Source organism: Scomber japonicus, chromosome 20 (genome assembly GCF_027409825.1).
Source record: "Scomber japonicus isolate fScoJap1 chromosome 20, fScoJap1.pri, whole genome shotgun sequence".
NCBI lineage: Eukaryota > Metazoa > Chordata > Actinopteri > Scombriformes > Scombridae > Scomber > Scomber japonicus.
This window is the reverse complement of record NC_070597.1, coordinates 22,820,848-22,829,115: the sequence shown is the minus strand read 5'-3', so window position 1 is coordinate 22,829,115 and position 8,268 is coordinate 22,820,848. Positions and strand designations below refer to the sequence as shown.

Here is an 8,268-nt window from a genome sequence, read left to right as displayed (position 1 = left end):
ACACACACACCACAGGAGGAACAGTTGTAGTCACACACAAGAAGTGGCTGCTAAACTGCCCCGAAAGACTCGAGTCACCTCCTAACATTCAGCGCTGGTCTCCAGTCTGAACTGGAGCAGGCTAATTAGATGAGGAGGCTGAGATCAGCAGGCACCACAAACAAGAAGAACGAGAGAGAGAGAGAGAAAGAGAGAGAGAGAGGAGTAAGGAGAGGGGGAGGGTGAAAATAAGAAGAAGGGGTCTGTGAAACATCGTGAGGACGTTTTTGTGTGTACAACAGAGTTTGGTCCTTCTTACAGAGAAGAGTTTACAAGTGGAAACAGTGACGCTCTTGAAGTGAAGTGCACAATTCATTGCAGAGGTAAGAGCCTGCTTTTGCTTTTCATAACCTACATTTCTCACACATATATTTTACTTTATGCCATATTTATTGCATAGGAAAATCAAGTTCATAATGGGCTTTAATATAGTTTTTACTTGTCAATATCTAGACGGTGATGCGAGTAAAGCAAATAAAGAAAAACAACAAACTTACTGACACTAACCCCCCCTTTATTAAGATGGCAGTGCTTTGTTTTGGTGTCTTGCTATGTTCTGTCACATAGGAAACATGATGTGTGAGCACAAAGGCGAGAAGAGATAGCAGTGCAGGGAGGGGGGTAGCAACAGAGGTCAGACATTCTTCAGACAGATTCTGGCAGGTGGTTGAGACTTGCACAATCAGCTGTCCAGAAAAACTATAATGTACAGTAAATACCCATGAACAAATGTACACAGTGCTATACAGTAAGTGCATTCACATACAACCATGTAGGCTACCTTTGAGGACATTTTGGAAAGTTATTAGGACACTCAATTTGGGTTAAAAACATTCATATATAGTTGACCTGGTTCCGCACTACATGCCAGGACATTTAGTTCTTCTTATATAGTTGAAAACGGATGTTTCAGCCCTAAACCGCATAGGCTATATTGCCACACTCAACTTAATTGTGTCACACATACAGGCTTCCTGAACTGATAGTAATCAAACAGCTTGCATTTGTTGATGTGTCTTCTGCACACACATTGAGGAAGGAAGGCTATAAGTCTGGCAATAATAGATAGTTTAATAACTGTAATAACTGTCTTTGTAAAACGTCATTAAGTTGTATCAAATGTTGCCTAGCAACGCAAGCGGCAGGAATTCTGAGGTACCGTGTTTTATTTAATATTTGGCTAAATATCGAGATTACTATTGAGTTAAGTTAATGAACCAATGGTATTATTAATGTAACTGCATATGGCATTTTGTTGACTAGTGTCCATGTTATAAGCGGTGTAAAAGACAACAGGTGAGCGACAGCCAAACTACATTTAACATTACTTATAACGTTGCTTAACGTTACTTATAGAGTTGTTTAACGTTACTTATAGCGTTGCGTTTATTTGCAACACAAAATTGTCCATACCGATTAACTGACATTATGGTAATTTAATGTGTTGTTTGTTCCATATAACTAAACGAGGTAGTAGCTCATTAAAATCACCAGAGACTTAAAAACAAACCTTTGGCTTAGCATAGTAACGTCAGCAGTGACTGTCATCTCAGCTTCTGACTAATACTGACTTACAGTTCTGAGCAGAGCTCACATGACTTATGTTGCGCTCCATTAAATCATAAACATTGTATTTTTTTTTTTTTTTGAATTATCAGTAGTAGAAAGTAACTAGCAAGATTTACTCAAGCAACTTACTGTATGTATGTGCAATTTTGAGGTACTTGTACTTCACTTGAGATATTTTATGCTATTTATACTATTTAAAAAAAACCTTTCTACTCCACTACATTTATTTGACGGCGTTATTTTCCTTTCAAATGAAGATTTGACACAATGGATAACATAACAAGCTTTTAAAACGAGTCAGGGTCACATTTCAGATGTCTATGAGTTGTTAACTTCACCAAATAGTGTTTTCTTTTGTCTTTTTTCTTTTTTTTTACCCCTAAACCTCACGTGCTTTCATTTCAATAAAAATTCAAATGATACAATATTTCAGCAAAAATCAAAGATTAGAGAAAAAACCCAAATAGCCTGAAAACCCATTTGTGTATCACAACTTTGTTTTTTCTCCTTTCCTCTCCCATTAATCATCTCACCAGCCCTCACATTTATCTGCTGACCCTTTGGAGGGGCCCCACCCCTAGGTTGGGAACCACTGGACTAAACTAGCTAACTGTATATAAAGTAGTGTAAACTAGCTAACTGTATATAAAGTAGTGTAAACTAGCTAACTGTATATAAAGTAGTGTAAACTAGCTAACTGTATATAAAGTATTGTAAACTAGATAACTGTATATAAAGTAGTATAAACTAGCTAACTGTATATAAAGTAGTGTAAAGCTAGCTAACTGTATATAAAGTAGTGTAAACTAGCTAACTGTATATAAAGTAGTATAGACTAGCTAAATGTATAAAGTAGTGTACACTAGCTCCACCTCCAGCAGCTACAACAGTAACATGCTGCTCTAACACTGATGCTTCACTATTAATAATCTAATGATGTCATATATAATAATATATCACTACTTTTACTGTAATACTGCATACTACATCACTCATAATACTGCAGTACTTTTACTGTAATACTGCATACTACATCACTCATAATACTGCAGTCGATGTCAATATAAATATCAACAGAAAACAGTCGGACATTGAATACCTTTGAACTATTAACTGTTATTACTATATCCAAAGTCAACGTGCCATGTCAGCACTTTTTAGGTATGATGTAGGTTAAAATATGCTCTTAAACTTCATGATACCTAAAAACAAATACAGCACTGGTGTGACCATGTACTAAAGGACACCATATTATTTCATGTTGGTTAATTAAATATTAAAAGGAAAGCTCTTAAAAACAAAACATGAGACACTTGATACATCTCATCTCATCTCACTCATACATCAGATTTACTTCCTAAGTTTATCATTTTGGCAAACATCCATTCAGGGTCCTGGTCTGTCTCTGTGTCACAGCACAAGGACACATGCAGTCTAGTGTTAGCCTGTGGGATCCTGCCCACACACAGCTGCCTCGCTGATGATGACAGGCCTCAGTCTTAAAATGCCATAGGCCTGAAATAGTCTCCGGTGTTTATTATTAAACTTAAATGGCAGGACGCTGGCTCCTGTGTGTGTGGAGACATGTACGTACAGCGGAGCGGGGGAACCACACGCAATGTAGACACACTCTATCCAAACACACCTACACACACACACAGGAAAATAATCAGTGGGGCTAATTAGAAGTGCTGATATAAAATGAGTGAGTGCTTATAGAGTATTTAAGGATAAAGGGCATATATGTTTACCAGGCTTGGAGGGGGGTAATTGTAGGGTATGAGTATAAAATTGCACAGTAGATCTAAGGGTGGAGCTGAGGATGGAAATAACTTCATTTTTTTTTACATTCAGAGCATCTTTCCACGAGGCAGCCGCACTCTCATTCAGTCTCTGTAACATCTCGACTTTGTCTTTTTCAGGTAAAGCACGAAAGAAAAAGTGTTTTTGCTTTTCGTGAGCTGCGTCTAAGCGTCGGCATGGAAGTAAAAGAAGAGGTGTTGGATATTCTTCGGAAAGTGTGGATCAAACTGCAGGATCTGCCGCAGGCCAGTCGGCTGGAGCTGGGAGCCTTCTTTGTGCTCATCCTGTTTGTTGGTGAGTGTTTTTCTGTGAACTTTAAGACACAGATGCATTCAGAGGTAGAGGGAGATCCTGAGAGTGAGCTGTCAGCAGGACCATAACTATTAGAAATACTGATGTGACACACAGAATCCCCCCCCCCCCCCCCCCCCAAACACCCTCAGAGAAAATTTGACCCCATACCAAAAAAACAGCATCTCAGTTTAAAAGCATTTGGATATTTTTTCATATTTTAATCATTCAGTTTTACTCCCTAAAATGGTTTACAAAGCCTTCATGCATTCATTACTCTGTTGGACTAAAAGTGGTTAAATTATAACCTACATTAGTTCATTTTTGGCCACATGGGGGCAGCAGAACACACTTGTTTTGCTTGCCATCTTATCACCTTAGTATGGTGGATGTGTTGGCACACAGTTGTTTGTTTACACATGCAGCAAAAACAAGGAAACATTATCATTCATTTGTATTTGTGTTTCCGGCCACCGGACAAATTAAAGTCCAATGTTCACTCTCAGCTGCCCTCCTGAGGGGAATATCTGGCTCTTTAACAGCCAGTTGTACCACTTTATCCCTGCTGTTTGGTAGTAGAGTGTGTTTGAGCTTTTTATAGCTGAAAATTGGGGGAGGGCACTGAGATTGAACTAAAACAGTAAAGCTTTGGGGCTGTTAAGACAAAATTAGCTGAAAGATAGTAAAATGCTCCATAGAGCTTCATTACACACAGTCACACATTTGATATATTACTAATATAAACTACTGACTAATGCAGTTTTAAATGTGATGCAAAAGTCTAAATTTCTATGTCTTCTGTTTGCCCTCCGGCTTCCTTTCTCTCTATCCAGCAACCTTTCTCTTCATGATCCTGCTGTCCTGCGTCCACTGCTGCTGCTGCGGGAAGCCAAAATACCAGGCCTCCAGAGTCGAGCCCCTACAGGCCATCTGAAGTCCACACCAGATTCTATTTGTACATAAATACAGCCTCCTTCACCTTTCCTTCCAATCCTCCGATCTCTTGGAGGACACCATCAGAGGAGATGCTGGACAAGAAGGACGGGGAAACATTTCCATTATATTTCCAGCACTTTGATAAAAGACTGAATCAACATCCAGAGAGAGCCACGTCACTGGAAACCACTAAAATTAGCAGGGTGGCGTCAAGATTCAACAAAGACCGGGACAATGAAACACTGTGTGCTGTTTCCAAGAACAAAAAACTTCATGCTCATAGAGGGGCCAGAAATGTAATGTCACGGTGGCTCTTTTATTACAAATTTAGTGGTTTGGTATCCTGTTGATATTCAGCAGGAATGTAGAAAAACAACACTGACATTCCTATTCACGTTATATATATATATACACAGTGTACATGTTTTCAACTATTAGCTGATGTAAAAAGATAGTGCGCCCTCTGTTGGCCCAGTGAGAATTGTGCCAATGGAAAATATGAGACTGTGTAGTGTGTTATTGTGTATGTAATGTAATAATATAGTAAATGTAAGTGTTATTATTACTGTGCCTGGCTTGTTTTTTTACTGAAACAATGCAAGTTGTTGCATTTGTGGATGATGACTGAAGCCGGATGGTAGTATGTTTAGTTCTTATTTGTATAAAGGTAATAAATGTTGAATATATATTTTAAAAAGTATGTTACCTTTTCTTTTTATAATTTCATATGTCAAGATGTCACTATATGTCAAAGTGATACATGTGAATCATTCCAGTGAATAAGCTTTGATCTAAATCCTGTTAGGAAACAATTCTATTACTGTATTCATACCTTATCAACTGGTCTCTGCTTTACCTCCACCAGTCAATATTTTGTGTAAACATTAACCAGGAGCTGCTGCTGTTACTTTGCCGTGTCCACACAGAGCTAATTGCAGTCACCTGAAAAACAGGAACCTGAGCCGCCCCAGTCTGCATTGCCTCTTGAGTGTCTTCTCTGCAAACTGAAAGTAAACAGAAATGTTTGGGCTATTCTCAAACAGTTTGAGGGCTGCTAGCGGATGAAGCGTCGCCAGCCATCTGCTCTTGCACACTATAATCACTGTTGGGAGTCGCTGAGCCGTGAGAGGATCATTTAGTGGGACGCACGGCCATGGAGAGGTGAGTTTTTGAACAGGAATGTGTTGGGTGACAATAGCTTTCTACATCAGCAGGTTTATACAGAGCAGGCTGATATAAAAAAATAAAAACATGGCAGGTTTGAAATGTTTTATTGCGGTTTTAGATCATCAGCAGATAATGTGGCTCTGGAAAGTATTGTCAGAGGGAACTAATGGGTTCTGCATACATAAGATCTTATCTACTTCCACCAGTATCAAGATTTGTTCTCCATTTGAGCTGTTGTATGGTTCATCACTCCCTGTGCAGTGCACCGGAGCAGCAGAAACCCACCACAGGATCGCCTGAGGACTGGGTGGAGTGGTTACTGTATCGTCTGCATAACGAGCCGTGGGCGCTGGGAGGCCTCTTGGTCATCGTATTGTTCGTGCTGGGAACTCTGTCTCTGGTGGTGTTCTCGCTGCTGTACGGATGCTGCTGCACACCAGAGGAACAGATCCAGAAGAAGAAGCCGAAGAAGTCAAAGGACGGTGTGATCTAAACAGGAACTGACTAGATGGAGGATTTATCTAAATTCACCAGTCGTGGCACTTGGGTTGTTTTTGAGATGTGGTAGAGATTGGACATAGGATTTTTCACTGCTATATAGGCTGTCACAACTTTTGTAAGATTGCAATTTAAATTGGAATTAAATGAAAAGATTTAGAGTTGTTTATTTGCTGATTTTAATGTCTGTATTTGCAGTGGAGAGTGGGACCACTTTATTTCAAATTAAATCCACTTGGCTTTGTGGTCAGTACAACACACCAGCTGCTCTAAAACTTCAAAACTGTGTGCCAACATATTTCTGGTTAAACAAAAAAAGTATAAAAATGATGCAGATTTCACTTAACACTATGAAACATTTGCAATAAAGTATATTACTACTTTCTTAAGCTCATTGTGTAACAACCTTTTTGTCAAATTCAAGTATAATTCATGAGAATCTGTTCATCCTATTTTGAATTAACACTTTATGAGATAGTAGTTGATATGTAAATACTTTAAAAACTCAGTGTTAATCAGCAGTTACTCAGAATTCTATGAACCTTCACCTTGTAACTAAATTGAGCCTCGTTCTAAGCCAGCATCTAGATGTCTTTTGACCTGCAAAGCAACAAATCAGCGCCGACTGAACAGGAAGCTGCTTGTGGTTTCATTTTGAAGATGCTTCATTGTTGTTAAAGTTGAGCGTCTTCCGAAATTAATCAAGACAAAAGAGTTACATCAAATGTTTTTTTATGAGGTATTAAAGTCAATATAATAATGTGAAGAAGAGTAAATGTCTCTGCAAGTATGATTCAGTGGGTTTAGGTGTAGAGCTGGATCATCTCAGATAATAGTCATAACAAATTTCAATCTCAATTTCAATGCCTTAATTCTCATCGCACAATGTACAATGAAATGAGATGTCTTCAGTGGTACACACAGTAAACATAACCACATAGAGTAACACAAAACTACACACAAGTAGACACATTACAGTCTGAATAATAAATAAAAACAAACAATAAATAGTATGAAACAAATAATACATAGTATAAATCCTACCAATATGAAAAAAAGAGAATAACATTAATATGACAGCAGTTTTCTGTTTTCTACAATGAAGCTCCAAATAGATAAATAAAAAACTTCTATACAGTAATCTTCCTATATTTCTCTAGTGGCAGGTTGGTATACGATAATAATGATCTTTTAATGCTGTAAAAAACATGTAGTTTCAAAACTGCAACTACCACAGTTACAGACATACAAAGGCATAGAAAAACTAAACGTATTTACATAAGACTCACAAGTAGCTATTAAAGCATGTCTAACTTGATAGATTAATGATGAAGAGGAGGTTTAGGAATTCTGAATCTGAAACACAGGGACTATCCTATATGTCCCATAACTTGATCAAATTGCTCCGTTTCTTTAGTTTCTTTCAAACAAAAAAACGTGTATTACATTGAGCTTCAGATATTCTATGATTCTGTCTGTAAAGTATATAAAAACAAAACAGCTTTAAAGACATCTCATCTCTTGAGAAACATCAAGGACAACATTTCTAGATGATTTTAGTTGGTTTGCAATATTGCTTATTCACTTTTTAAAGTTATACTAGCACTACTCTGGATAAACCCATAACCTTACTGACCTGACCTGTTGCTAATACTGCTGCCTTATCGCTCATATATGTTTTACCTGTTTTTACTTGTTCCTGCTTGTCTGTCTTTGTGTTTGCTGCCAAAATGTCTTGTTGCCTGACCTGTTTGATTTTTATCATGTTTCTTGAACTTGTTTTTCTTATGTCTTATGTCCATTTTAGCTCACATTAGTTCTTGCTTATGGCTGCTCCTGTCTAACTGCTCTGTAACTGTTTGTTTGTCACTTTGTTCAGTCGTAGTTTGCTTTGCTTTTACTGTGTGCTGCTTATGTCACCCTGTGTTTTATATACTTATTGTAACTAACCTGTCTTATTGAGGC

General features: G+C 37.9%; 1 long non-coding RNA gene across 1 annotated transcript; it reads left to right on the top strand.

The window, feature by feature from the left end:
- Nucleotides 1–219: 219 nt before the first annotated feature.
- LOC128381509 (uncharacterized) lies at nt 220–5,335 on the top strand. Its single transcript, XR_008323550.1, has 3 exons — nt 220–362; nt 3,531–3,705; nt 4,536–5,335. It is a non-coding gene; the product is annotated as an uncharacterized LOC128381509 (long non-coding RNA).
- Nucleotides 5,336–8,268: the final 2,933 nt, after the last annotated feature.